Source organism: Rhinichthys klamathensis, unplaced genomic scaffold (genome assembly GCF_029890125.1).
Source record: "Rhinichthys klamathensis goyatoka isolate OS25496 unplaced genomic scaffold, OSU_Roscu_1.1 h1tg000040l_1, whole genome shotgun sequence".
Lineage (NCBI taxonomy): Eukaryota > Metazoa > Chordata > Actinopteri > Cypriniformes > Leuciscidae > Rhinichthys > Rhinichthys klamathensis.
In genome coordinates this window covers 10,989,298-11,003,881 of record NW_026606587.1, presented here as the reverse complement: position 1 = coordinate 11,003,881, position 14,584 = coordinate 10,989,298, and positions in this window count along the sequence as shown.

Here is a 14,584-nt window from a genome sequence, read left to right as displayed (position 1 = left end):
TTCAGTGAAGCGCATAGGGGACTTGCAGGCGCTTTCAGTAAGCGCGTCATGTATGGAGTTTGGGCCTAATGACTCGAAGGTCATTCTCAAACCTAAGCACGGGTATGTGCCGAAATCCCTCAATACACCGTTTAGGGCCCAGGTAATTTCCCTGTCCGCCCTTCCGGTTCTCAGTGAGGAGGAGGACGCGAGTCTCCTTTGCCCCGTCAGGGCATTGAGAGCTTATGTGTCACGCTCGTCTGTTTTCAGACAGACGGAGCAGCTTTTCGTTTTGTTTGGCGGGCGTTCCAAGGGACTTGCCGCCTCAAAACAGAGCCTATCCAGATGGATAGTGGATGCCATTGCGCTCGCTTACACTGCAAAGGGCCTGCAGTGCCCCTTGGGTGTCAGAGCGCACTCCACGAGAGGCGTGGCCTCTTCCTGGGCATGGTCAAGCGGGGTTTCCCTGCAAGATATCTGTACGGCCGCGGGCTGGGCCTCGCCGTCTACATTTATAAAATACTATAACCTGGAGGTACCCGCCTTACAAGCTAAGCTTTTGGCGGTCTAAAATTCAGTGCTATCTGCCCCGCTGTGCGGCCCAGATGCTGAGTTTACTGCAGCCCCATGAGTGTTGACACACGTATGGCCACCCAGATCAGACTGAAAGCTTTCACCCTGGCTGCGCGTTTTATTGTCATATGATAGCCCCGCTGGGTGCTTTTTTATAAGGAATGACGCTTCCAGCCTCTCTTCCTCCACTCTATGTGAGTTTATGGTGATTATGCACTACATGAGCCCTGGGCTTCGGCCCCTGGGACTTTGGTGTTGGATCCCTGTACGCACGGCGTGTTGCATTGTGTTCCCCTAGCGTAAGCTATTACGCAGTACGAGAGATACTCTCGTAAGAGAACGTACTCGGTTACTAACGTAACCTCGGTTCTCTCTAGAGAGGGAACGAGTACTGCGTATCTTGCCGTGCTTGGAATACGCTCTGGTTCGCTTCGGCGATGAAAACCAGCTTGTACCAGCCTAACGAGCATATTTATAGGGTGAGACCACGCCCTTTCTGGCGGGACGTGACGATATGGGCGCGAGTTGCCCCCATTGGTCATTACGTCACGCAGAGTCTCTCTCGATAGGCTGCTGCATTTGCCGCAAGAGCAGCCAATAGGCGCGCGAGCTGTTTCGCCTATGTCTGCTTGCTGCTGCAAAGCGTTTTACATTAATAAAAAATTAAGGATAATTTTTGGCTTCAATATCTCGTGGAAAAGAGTTTTTCCCCTAGCGTAAGCTATTACGCATTACTCGTTCCCTCTCTAGAGAGAACCGAGGTTACGTTAGTAACCGAGTACGATTTCCGCGGGAGATTCGAGCATGTCTTTGCGTCATTACGTCACATCTGTACACATAAAGAAGAGTCTCGGCTAGTAGGCTATGAGTGTGAGGATGTTGGAGGTGGAGATTTATAGCCTCTTCTCACAGCACTTGAAAAAATTAAACTTATCACGTGATACGTGAAAATTCTTATGTTGGTCATACTTCCAAAAAGTAGAATCTGTGATTCTGTGATTGTCGACAGTATCCACACCCGCACGGTGACTGACAGCCGCACACTCTCCTCAAAACATTGGATTCATCCGCGCTGAGCCCACAACCCACACTGTAAAAAAAAAAAAAAAAAAGTGTAATTTTATAGGTAATGGTCTTTATTTATTTTTTTATTTACAGAATTTTACCGTTTGTCATTATACAGTGAAATGCCTGTTATTTTACATATATTTGTTGTAATTTAAGTCCACTATTAAATTTACAGGTAATTGCTTGTATTTTGGTTTTACATCAAAGGAAATTGTCTGTATTTTTACATAGTTATGTGTCATTTTACATAAAATGTTAAGTAATATTTTACAGATTTTTTCTGTGAAATTATAAAACAAAGAAAAGAAGGCATAACTGCAGAAATCTGCAGCTTCAACATGTTTTCCTTGAAGATCATTAAGCATGTGGGGGTTAAAGTGAGTTTTTTTAAGGTTAAATAATAGTATTTTTACATACAGTAGGCTACCCTACATACAGTAGGCCTGTATTGAATTTAGCCTATAAGCCTATTTATTGTATAGCCTAGTCTTTTAATCTTGTCTTGCAAATAGATGCTCATTTTGATCATCATTTCATTGTCTTATTCTCCCATAATTTCATGTATGTTTTATGTATTTTATGAATATTATTTTGTGTGTTTGTTTGTGTGTGTGTGTGTGTGTGTGTGTGTGTGACTATGTGTGCGCGGGGGATGATGCAGATTCAAATTAGCCACCATTACTTTTCCGTTGTTTAGTCCCGCCCACCACAACGGTTGGCTGATCTGTCGAGTAAGTTTGGATCTGGGCAAGCGGGAGATTTGAATTTAGTCTACGCTCGTGAAGTGGATTGTGAGGTCAACAATGGTTCAAAGAAATCGTATTCGTCAAGAGCAGCCGTGAGCAGGAGCACTGATTCTGAACACATAAGTTAGTCCGGGTGTCAGTCAGTCCGTGTCCTTGGTTTTATTATAGTAAAATTATAGTAACCACATTTTGGCGGATTTATTACCATTTTTAATAACCACAGTTTTACTACAAATAGGCCTACCATGTTGTTTTTTCCCGCTTTTTTTTCTTTGTAGTTAAACCATTTAATTTTCGTAATGGTTAACGTGGCTAAGTAACTCTATCAAGACCGTTAAGAAATCGAATTCAGTAAACTACTGCCTACTTGTTGATAATGATACAGGAAAGCACATGAGACTAGAATTAATATGAACACAACATGATGAATTGCATATTCTGGCCGCATCTGCTTGCCAACACGTAGCTATATAATGCATATAGGTGCATATGCGAGGCTTATCAAATAAAAATTGATAAGAATGAATGTTTGTGTTCTGATGAAGAAATTAACTTATCTACATTTTGGATGGCCTGGGGGTCATCATAGTAGCCTTTTTCATGGAATACTTTTGATCATTGGTTATGAAAATTGCATTGATCCAGATAAAAGGAAAGTTTACACCCCTAGGTGTAACTGATGCAGTCACAGTAAATCATATACATTTACTTTCTCTAAATGTAGCTAAAATCACATGGCAGCTCAAAACATAACTATTAAGGCCGTTGCACACTGAGTCCGAAATTTTTGTTTCCGATTTTTTTATGACGGACGAAAGTTTTGGAGGCAGTGTGCAAGCGTGATTGATTTTTTTTTTTTTTTTTTTTTAGGTCACTTGGAAAGCAGATGATCATGGCAAACAAGCTATGGGAAGAAGTAACTTAAAAATATTGTAATGGCCGAGTCTTCTGATTCCATATGATTGTCTTAAAGGTGGCAGAAAATTTCATTTGTTTACTGTGAATATGTGAATATTCATTTAATCCTTGTGAGGCCACTGTGGTTGCACAAGGTTTGGTTTTGCTACAGTAAGACAACGATTGTGTTAGATTCCACCCATCTATTGTTTTTGTTTTTTTTGTAACTAGGCTCTGCCATTTAGAAACATGGCTTTTCCTATCACTACTATCTTAATGACACATATCTCTACCTTTCATTCCAGCCAGATGATCTGACGGTTGCTGCTCGCATCTCAGCCTACCTGATGAAAAATTCTTGCTGGATGAATGACTTCACCTTCAACTCAACCTTGCCAAGACAGAACTGCTTATGGTTTCTACCAAAACATACTTGCTGTGTGATCCTGCTTATTTGCCATATACATCATTAGGAGGATCAGGCCCTTCCTATTGGAGCTGCACAATATCTGCCCTCTCTTTTCTAGGCCAGCATGCGCTACTCCCTCTAACCCCTGGTTATCTGAGGTTCTTCGTGAACACCGGACCGAACTCAGGGCAGCGGAGAGGAAATGGCGCAAATCAAAAGATACATCTGACCTCAGTATGTATCAAGCTCTGCTCTCTGCCTTTTCTGTTGATGTTCACGCCACAAAATCTTCATATTTCCACAACAAGATCAACAGCGCCTCTAACACACGTTCACTGTTCAAGACATTCAACTCTCTCCTCTGTCGCATGGAGAGGCGAGGTATCCAAAGCACATCAACTGACCACAGGGGTTCCCCAGGGTTTAGTTCTTGGACCGCTCCTCTTCTCCATTTACACCACATAGCTGGGACCCATCATACAGGCACATGGTTTCTCTTACCATTGCTATGCTGATGACACCCAGCTCTACCTCTCATTTCAACCAGATGATCCCACAGTAGCTGTACGGATCTCAAGCTGTCTGGCGGACATCTCGGCATGGATGAAGGAACATCACCTGCACCCTCTCTGCCGTGCGCGCGCGCTACGCGGTTTGGAGCACAATCTCTGTCTCGCGTGCGCGCTCGCTCTAGATTCCGGGAGATTTATCTAATTTGCGGCATTACTAGTCGATCACGAGTGGCTCAACAGGTAGATATATAGATAAACTCATCTTGCAGGCATTTGACCGACCGGGTTGACACTTCAGCGTGAGAAATCGGGGGTGTGGCGTGTGAGTGTATGAAACCAATCAAAGGCGGGTGTCTCACGGCCAATGCGTGAGAGTTGGCAGCTCTGTGACAGCATTCAAAAGACAACTGAAAACTCATCTCTTCCGTGAGCACTTAACATAAAAAAAAACAAAAAAAAACGTTCTTTTCTTTTCCTTTAAATCCTCGCTTGTCTGGCTTATGCTACTCTGAGCAATGTCTGATCTTTGTATTTTGAGCACTTCTTGCATTGTTTTTGCCTCTTCACGATGACTCGCTTGGTTTAGTCCTCAGTTGTAAGTCGCTTTGGATAAAAGCATCTGCTAAATGTAAATGTAATGTAAACTCCTTGTCTAAGCTCTTGTTCTATCCAGACTGGACTATTGTAATGCTCTCTTGGCAGGCCTTCCAGCCTCAGTAAAACCTGTGCAACTGATCCAGATGCTGCAGCAAGAGTGGTCTTTAAAGGTAGCCCTATACCTAAACTCACTACTTTAGATCTATGTGTTCTGCAAGTGAACGGCACCTTGTGGTGCCATCATCCCAAAGAGACACAAAACCACTTTCACTGACCTTTACTGTTTCCTGCTGGTAGAATGACCTGCCCAACTCAACACATTTTCAAGAAACTGCTAAAGAGCCATCTTTTTTTCGTAAACACTTGACCAATACTAAATCTTTGTTTTAATAAAATAAACTAAAAAACTTGCTATTGTGTACTGAATAGACTAACTGGGACTTCTCACTGCACGTGTTGCTTCTATTGTTCTCTTAATTGGACAGTCACTTTTGATAATATGGAATTCTAAATGTATAAAATAAGTTATATTAGAGTATAAAGGTATACAGCAATTGCCTTTTAATGGATTTAGTGGATGGATTATCTCGGCAAAGGAGAAGTGCTCACTGACACAGATTTGTGAACAATATTTGAGAGAAATATGCCTTTTGTGTACATAGAAAAAGTCAAGAGTTCAGCTATAATTTTTAGCGTTTATAATTTTGTTCAGTGTAGTCAGGGGTAATCAGTCGTACGTTTGGGTATCACATTATGCAAATCTACATTTCTATGTAACTGACTTATGTAATATGACTAACTTGTAAGACTAGTCTTAGCAGTTTATGCAAGCATGTTCACAGACATGGCTAAACCAGGATTAGGCCTTAGTTCAATTAGGACATATAAGTGTTATGAATTTGAGGATGAACCCAAGCGCAGACAGGATGCTTGACAGTTTATTATAAACAAAAAACAGGGAAAACAAAACCCACGAGGGGGCAAAACATGGACAGGACAATGAGTGACTAAACTAGACTATGAAAAACATTACGGTGTGCATCTTGAGACAAAACAATGGGACTGAAATATTTTAAGATATTTCAGTGCAAGTTGCTTTCAGTTAAAACAACTTAAACATGCATTTTAGACTGCGACTAGAGTAAGAGTATTAATTTAAGTCAAGTATATTTGTATAGCGCTTTTCACAATACAGATTGTATCAAAGCAGCTTCACAATATTAAATTAAAATAATAATAAACGTCCATGTTGGTAATGCTGATCAATAGTATTATTGATTGATTAAATTAAATTGAATATCCCCAACTGAGCAAGCCAATGGCAACAGTGGCAAGGAACCGAAAAACTCCATCAAGTGACCTAATGGTGACCTAAAACTCCATCAAGTGACCTAATGGTGACCTAAAACTCCATCAAGTGACCTAATGGTGACCTAAAACTCCATCAAGTGACCTAATGGAGAAAAAAAAACCTTGGGAGAACTCAGGCTCAGTCGGGGGCCAGTTCTCCTCTGGCGGTTATAAGATTAAAAATATTATATGAATGCCTGGCTGAAGAGATGCGTCTTTAATCTAGTTTTGAACTGGGAGAGCGAGTCTGAGCAACGAACAGGATCAGGAAGGCTATTCCACAGTTTTGGAGCTAACTGTGAAAATGCTCTCCCTCCTTTGGTGGATCTGGATATCCTGACCAGAAACCTTGAATTTAGGGATCTTAAAGAGCGCGATGGATTATAGGGCGATAGAAGATCCGTTAAAAAGACTGGAGCTAAGCCGTTTAGGGCTTTGTAAGTCAGTAGCAATACCTTAGAATTAATACGGAACTTTATAGGTAACCAATGTAGTGATGATAAAATCGGTGTTATATGATCATATTTTCTTGATCTAGTAAGAACTCTAGCGGCTGCCTTTTTGACTAAATGTAGCTTATTTATTGAGGATGCAGGACAACCAGCTAACAAAGCATTACAGTAATCTAGTCTCGAGGTCATGAATGCATGAACTAACTTTTCTGCATCAGAGACTGATAGCATATTACGTAGCTTAGCATTGTTTCTAAGGTGGAAGAAGGCTGTTTTTGTAACATATGAAATATGATTTTCAAAAGACAGGTTGCAGTCTAGTATGACACCCAGGTCTTTTACTGTACAGGATAAAGTAACAGGACATCCTACTATGTTAAAGTTGTGTTGTGAGAGGTTTTGTGGGCGGTTTTTTGAACCGATAAGTAGTACCTCTGTCTTGTCTGGATTTAATAAAAGAAAATTACGCTTCATCCAATCTTTTATATCTTTAACACACACTGTCAATTTTGATAATTTAGCGTTTTCATCTGGCCGTGATGAAATATATATTTGAGTGTCATCAGCATAACAATGGAAACTAATTCCATGTTTCCTTATAATATTTCCAAGTGGCATCATATATATTGAGAATAACAGAGGGCCTAACACAGATCCCTGCGGCACTCCATAGTTTACTGAAGTTATGATCGATTTTTCTCCATTTAAATAGACAAAATGGTAGCGGTCAGATAAGTATGATCTGAACCAGCTTAATGCTTGTCCTTGAACACCAGTGTAGTTTTGTAGTCGATCTATAGTATCGAACGCAGCACTAAGATCGCGTAGAACTAGTATTGAGATACAGCCTTGGTCCGAAGCTAAAAGTAAATCATTTGTGATTTTAACGAGCGCAGTTACAGTGCTATGGTGTGGCCTGAATCCAGACTGAAACTTTTCATAGATGTCATTTTCTTGCAAAAAAAGAGCCCAGTTGAGCGGACACAACTTTTTCTAATATTTTAGACATAAATGGAAGATTTGAAATGGGTCTATAATTTGCAAGATTATGTGGGTCAAATTGTGGTTTCTTAATGACAGGTTTTATAACTGCCAGTTTAAATGTTCTTGGAACATGACCTAAAGATAAAGACGAATATTGAGGAGAGGCTCTTCCACTACAGGTAACACTTCTTTCAGTAGTTTAGTTGGTATAGGATCTAATAAACATGTTGTTGTTTTAGATGAAGTGATAAGTTTATTTAACTCTTTTTGTTCTATAGTTGTAAAGCACTGTAATTGTTCTTGCGGTGTGATAATTGAGGCTGAATTATAAGGCGCGATTGAAGATTGAACGTTTACAATTGTGGTTCTGATGCTTTCTATTTTCTTAGTGAAGAAGTTCATGAAATCATTACTGCTAAAGTGTAACGGGATATTTTGTTCAGGTGACGTCTGTTTATTTGTTAGTCTAGCCACGGTGTTAAATAAAAACCTTGGATTGTTTTGGTTGTTTTCTATTAGTTTGCGGAGGTGCTCTGCCCTGGCTGCTTTTAGAGCCTTTTTATAACGTGACATACTGTCTTTCCACGCGATTCTAAAGACCTCTAAATTAGTTTGTTTCCATTTACGCTCTAAATTACGAGTTTCTCTCTTTAGAACATGCGTAGTATTGTTGTACCATGGTGCTTTACTTTTGTCTCTGACCTTTTTTAATCTAATGGGTGCAACAATATCCAATGTTCCAGAGAGAATGGTGCTCATAGTGCTAGTTAGTTCCTCTAGTTCATCTGTTTGTTTGGGTTCACTGAGCAGCTGAAACAGATCAGATAAGCAATTTGAGAAATTATCTAGTGGATGGAAGGATTGTTCTACCTGGTCGATAACGCGGCGCAGCATGACATATTACAGCAGTGCGTAATATACAAGTTACCATGTAGTGGTCACTGACACCATCACTTTGCGGTATAATATCTATATCGGTTGGATCGGTTCCATATGATATAATTAAATCGAGTGTATGATTAAGACGATGAGTTTGTCCGGTGACGTTTTGCTTGACCCCAAAGGAGTTTAATAAATCTATAAACGCAGCCCCTAACGCATCATTTGAATTATCTACGTGTATGTTAAAATCTCCAACAATTATTGCTTTATCGACGTTAACCAATAGATCTGAGAGAAAATCTGCAAACTCTTTTAGGAAATCAGCGTAAGGCCCTGGCGGTCTATATACGGTCGCCAAGGCTAGAGATAATAGGGATTTTTTTCTTACACCTGAGAGCGTAACATTTAATACAAGTACTTCAAACGAATTAAACTTGTCACCTGTTTTCTGAGTAACATTAAGAATATCTCTGTAGATTGTTGCAACACCGCCGCCACGACAAATCAGATGGGGCTCATGCTTATAACTGTATCCTGGTGGAGTAGACTCATTTAGGCCGAAATAATCATTTGGTTTAAGCCAGGTTTCAGTAAGGCAAAGTACATCGATGCTATTATCTGTGATTATTTCATTTACAATAACTGCCTTAGGTGTGAGTGATCTAATGTTTAGAAGACCTAGCTTTAAAATTTGTTTTTGTTCACTAATAGCGAGATTTTCTGTTTTAATAACAATTCGATTTTTCCTAGATCCTGCAGTAGATTTATTATTTGATCTCACTAAGCAATAGACACACAGTTTCTATGAAATGTTCTATACTAGTATTTATATCAATTAAATTGGTGCAGCAGAAACTGTGATTTGGACTTTTTTGGATACTATAGTCAAACGGTCTTTAACATCTTGGTGATGTTATCCGACAGAAGATCCGCTCCGTTTCTACTTGGGTGGAAGAGCCTAAGACGCTCCCAAAACAGATTCCAATTATTTACAAAGAGCAGTTTCTGCTCATTGCACCATGACATTAACCATTCATTTAGCGCGAATAATCTACTGAACTTTTCATGCTCCTCTCCACCAGTAAGCTGCTGTGTGGTGGGTCTCCTCAACCATGCGAAGGCAGCCATATTGCGCCAGAACGCCCACCACACAGAGCTTACTGGTAGAGAGAAGACAGGTAGAGAGTACAGAGTAAAGAGAAATACTCTTTTAATAAAGAGTATTTTCTCTTTATTAAAAGAGAAAATATCCCTCTTTTAATATTTTACATTTTGTGCTATAACAACTGAATTAGCCTATGTTTCTATTTATTTCCTATAATAACACATTGGTTAATGCATCCCTGCACATGCTAAACGTATATCTAAATATAAATACAAGGAATACAAAAAGTGGTGTAACTTCAGTAGGCTCTCTCATGCTCTTTGGGTGGATGGTTCCGCTCATAGAAAAAACAATCACTCGAGTTATTAGTTTTTAGGAAAAATAAAAAGCCTTTATTCTTTAAAAACAGGTGACAATTAAGCAAGGGCACACCTACCTTTATGACACCTACACGTTATGGCCAGTGAGCCTTCATCAGGGTGCTCACCGAATAAGGCTTTTTATATATTTCTAAAAACAAATTACTCGAGTGCCTGTTACAGTTTAATGGTAAATCCAGGGAGGCATCTCCCATCTTACCCTATTAACATTAAATCTAACATAATGAACACCTGTTATGGCAAGCACTTTATGTCTAATATGAGTAGGCTACTGTTCTTTTCTTGCCGTTCACTCAAAATGGAGTCGCGGATTTGTGCACAATGCACATGATGATCTGCATCATAGACTTTATTTAACCAGGAAGTCCCTTGAGACCTAAATCCCTCGAAAAAGAGATGTCGGTCTCAAGGGACTTCCTGGTTAAATAAAGGTAAAAAAAAAAAAAAAAAAAAAATTGACTGTAAAAAAAGATGCACGAGGAGAATTTGTCACTCTAAAAATCTATTTCTGGCTATAAGCTGCTGCAGCGTAAAATCATTTACAAAAAAGAGCAAATGTGACATCATGGACAAATCTTACAATATTTATTTAGAAGTTGTTTGTTATTCCAAACTTTTTGTTTTTGCTCGTGTGTTATAGTTTCGGTTTGCCAATGGCCTAGCCTATAGCCTACCATCACAACTCCTATTACAACTTAATAATGCAAATGTATAGTCCAACATTTATGCAGTCTTAGTGTGTTTTGCCTCTTAATGAACGGCGTGATGAAAGTGGAGAATGAACTCTGTTTTACAAACGTGACGAGAAAGTATGCCTACACTGAACCGATCCAATTTATCTTAAAACTAATTGTGTAACACAAATAAAATATCTTGTCATTTGTTTTACACCTTATAGGGTACATAATATATCTCATAGTTTTTTTGTCTCAGAATCTCTCCGTCTTTGTCTTACTGTAGGCCCTATTAGAGAAAGAGAAACTAAAAGCGTCTAATAGATGATAATAACCAACTCGGTAGTTTCCGGTCACAGCATTCAGTGCACTTAGGCCTACATGAGAACGCACATTATTCTGTAAATTGGATTAAACGAACATGCAGCAGTTAATTGTGTTCGTCTTTTCATTAACAGTGTTTTTTTCTTACTTATCATATTTCATTGTTGAGTTTAGATTTTTAAATGAATTTGACTGATAAATGCATTGTTTATGTGCGCTAGTGCTTTTAAAATCTCAGTCTTTTAAAATCTTTGAATGAATAAATGCGCGGTACAGTCATTAAATAAATGTAACAATGTTAAATATTGCATTAATCTTATACAGTAACGCACACAGCTTAGAAGACAATGACAGTGAATATTAAGCATTTTGGGCATAGAAATGTAAATCACATAAAGTAAAATGATTGACAATGAAAAAAGACAGAATAATTATTTGTATTAGTTTTACAATGTGAATACCATACTTACAGGGAGCCAGTCCACCACTAAGAGACTTAAACTTTTTGTCTGTCTTTCTTACCCCAACCCCACCCATCCCACCAACTCTAAAAAGAAACACCAACTCTTAAAGTAACAGTAGTATATTCATGCAGCTGTCTGTCATGTTAATCAAAGAACAAAAGACAAAAAAAAATATCACTCTCTGCTCTTGACTGAATAATTACTTTTATAAGTAATTATAAGAATTAATATGTATTTACTTTTTACAATGAAGACAATCCAGTGTTATTTTACATTTGTTCACTTTAATTTCTGTAGTATTTCTTACATGAATGTGTATACCCAACTGAAAAATGTAAAGGCATGTTTATTTCATATCTCTCTTTATTGTATTGCATTTATTTGTGCAGTTGTCCATTTGTTATTTTATTACTGACATTTTTACTTGTTTTTTTATGAAAATAAAATTTTGCATTGAAGAAATGTATATTTTTGTTTGTATATGCTGTCAATTATAGTTGTTTGAAAGAAAATCAGAATCGACAAAAATCGTTATCGGCAGGCCACTTACAAAAAAAAAACGGAAATCGTTAATCAGCCAAGAAAACGGCAATCGGTGCATCTCTAGATAATAACATGCAGGCATTTTTAAATACAAGTCATTCAGTCTGCCAGGTTCACTCAGTCGCTGTTCGCAAATTCCTTCAGAAAACAATGTGTGGCACACCTCAGCATTTTCAGCTTTCGGAAGAAAACTAATCTAAATTGCATTTACTATAAAATAAAATAACGGACAATGTTGCAGTGTGAGCAACAATTTGAAGAAGAAAAAATTACAAACAAAATATTATTTTATCCTAGGATATATAATCGGAACAATTCAACACTGAAAAATTCCTAAAGAATTCCTAAAGAATACAAATGTGGAACGCACAAAAGCTTTAATTCCACAGAGTTTGACCAAACGTTTTATGGACATGAAATAGTTTCATAAAGATCTGCCATCTCTCACATACATAAATGTATTTTTATCCAATTGTTATTGACTCAGTACAACAAAAACATCAAGTTGAGATACACTCAAAAACCTATGTCTCTTGAAGGATCTAAGGATGGTTCTTAATAGCAACGTGTGTTTAGCTTCAAGACAGCGGTCATACATCAATGTTGGATTTGTGCTGGTTAGATGCAGTCCAGATGAAGTAGGGTTGAAGTCTGAGCTTTGAAATATATGCAACTAAGCTTATTCAATAAACCCTGATTATTTCTCATCATCACTTCGTCTCCGGCTTCCTTCTATTTCACAGCCTCCTCTGTAAAACTACAGTTGTGGGTACCAGACAAAATACAGGTTTGTTAACTGATTTTGGCTTTCAGATAACACTTGCTGCTAACTGTTTTTGGGCATCAGACAAAACTGACAATTTTGGATACCAGACAAAACAAATGTCTTCTGATGAGATCTGGTAAAGAGGTTGGATCCAATATTACTGGTGTGGAGATTCAATCATTTTTGGACAGCAGGATATAGACACAAACTTGGAATACACTTTGTACGCACCTTGTCAAACCTGGACCTGATGAGTGAAGTGAGGGTTAATTCTGAAGCCACTCAAAATAATATGCCAGAAAGGTTTTTTTTTTCTTTCTTTCTCCAATTTAATACAATACGATCAACCAAAAAAAAAAAAAAAAACATGATTTGTGACCTGTTCAAATTAAACCACTGTAAGTCCATGTGTATTAACTGTACAATTACAGTTATGAATATTAACTTATTCTGCGACTGTGATGACGGTTCATGTAAACGAGAAGAGAAACACGGCTGATCTCAAATGATCTTGACTACAGGGAAGTATTTGTGTGCTGAGAAGTCAAATTCAGGAAGGGCCTGCAAAGAACAAACACAAGGATGAAATGAATTTCACAGTATCTCATTTCATCTATATATGCAACATGTGTTTTTGGAAGGAATTCAAGTTAGGCTCCATAAACAGCATTTGTGACTTGATGTCTGTTACCACAAGACATCATTTTGACTCATCTCCAGTTTGTAATAAAAATGAGTCTATGGGGCAAAACATTCTGAGATTCAAAGCAAAAATGTTCAGCGCATATTTTAAACTTATTTACTTAAATTTTAAACTATTTTAAGCATTTACTACGATTTAAAACCTCCCTCGTTTGGAGCGCTTGTTTCAGAACCTGGTGTGTTTTCTCCCTTAGTTCAGTTTGTTTAGGTTTGGTTAGCAATCCGATCCAACAAACCAGGCTTTATCACAGTGTTTGATAGGAAATTACATATGTGGCATTGAAAAACAACAAGTGTTTGTTATACTAATGTCTCTCAAAATTAATCTTGGATTAACCTGTAGCAAAGACGAAGCGTTTACGCTTTAAAATGCCACCTAACTGCTATTCTCTGAAATAGGCACATGGTAAGAATGTTGTCCCGATGAAGCCTTGATTCCTGCTGTTTTCTATCCGATGGGAATGCGATAATATTTTAGCAAGTGTATAATAATATACAATAATAATAATTCACATGAAATCCGATTTTTTACAAATCCAAGCTACTTTCATGTGGTTTGTAGTCCTATTCAAATCTCGTTTCCTGAAATCTGTTTCATTCTGATTGCTCTGATCAGATTTTGTTTAGCTTTTATATGTTACTTTCTCACGCCACATAAAACACGTCAGACGTCATATCAGAAGCAAGGTTGCATTGTGTTGTTGTCGATGTACAGGTCACGCTGAAAATTATAATATGATGGAGACATCTCTGTGGTCCAGTGATGAGGAGTCTTAACTTGCAAACCCATGTTGTTTTTGGCATGGTTTCTACCAACGCAAAGTTATTTGCCATGGAAACCAACGCAAATATTCCGGAAAACAAAAGAGAGCCAAGGTGTTGTGTTCATACGTGAAATTGTGTTGACTTAACCCTTGTGTAATGATGTAATGTGTGAGAACGGAAGTGAAATGAGTAAACAAGATGGATGAAGTTTGCTAGCTGTCTCGTGTGCTTTTTTGCTGTTTAATAACTCCTGACAGACACCACACACGAGACACACAAATCAAATCTGAAGTTTCGATACACAGTGTGGACTGTTATTCATTTAGATCAGATTCCAATCGGATACAAAAATAATCGGGCGTGGACTGACGGTGTGAACGGAGTCTATGAGTGGAATCCCGGAACATAAACA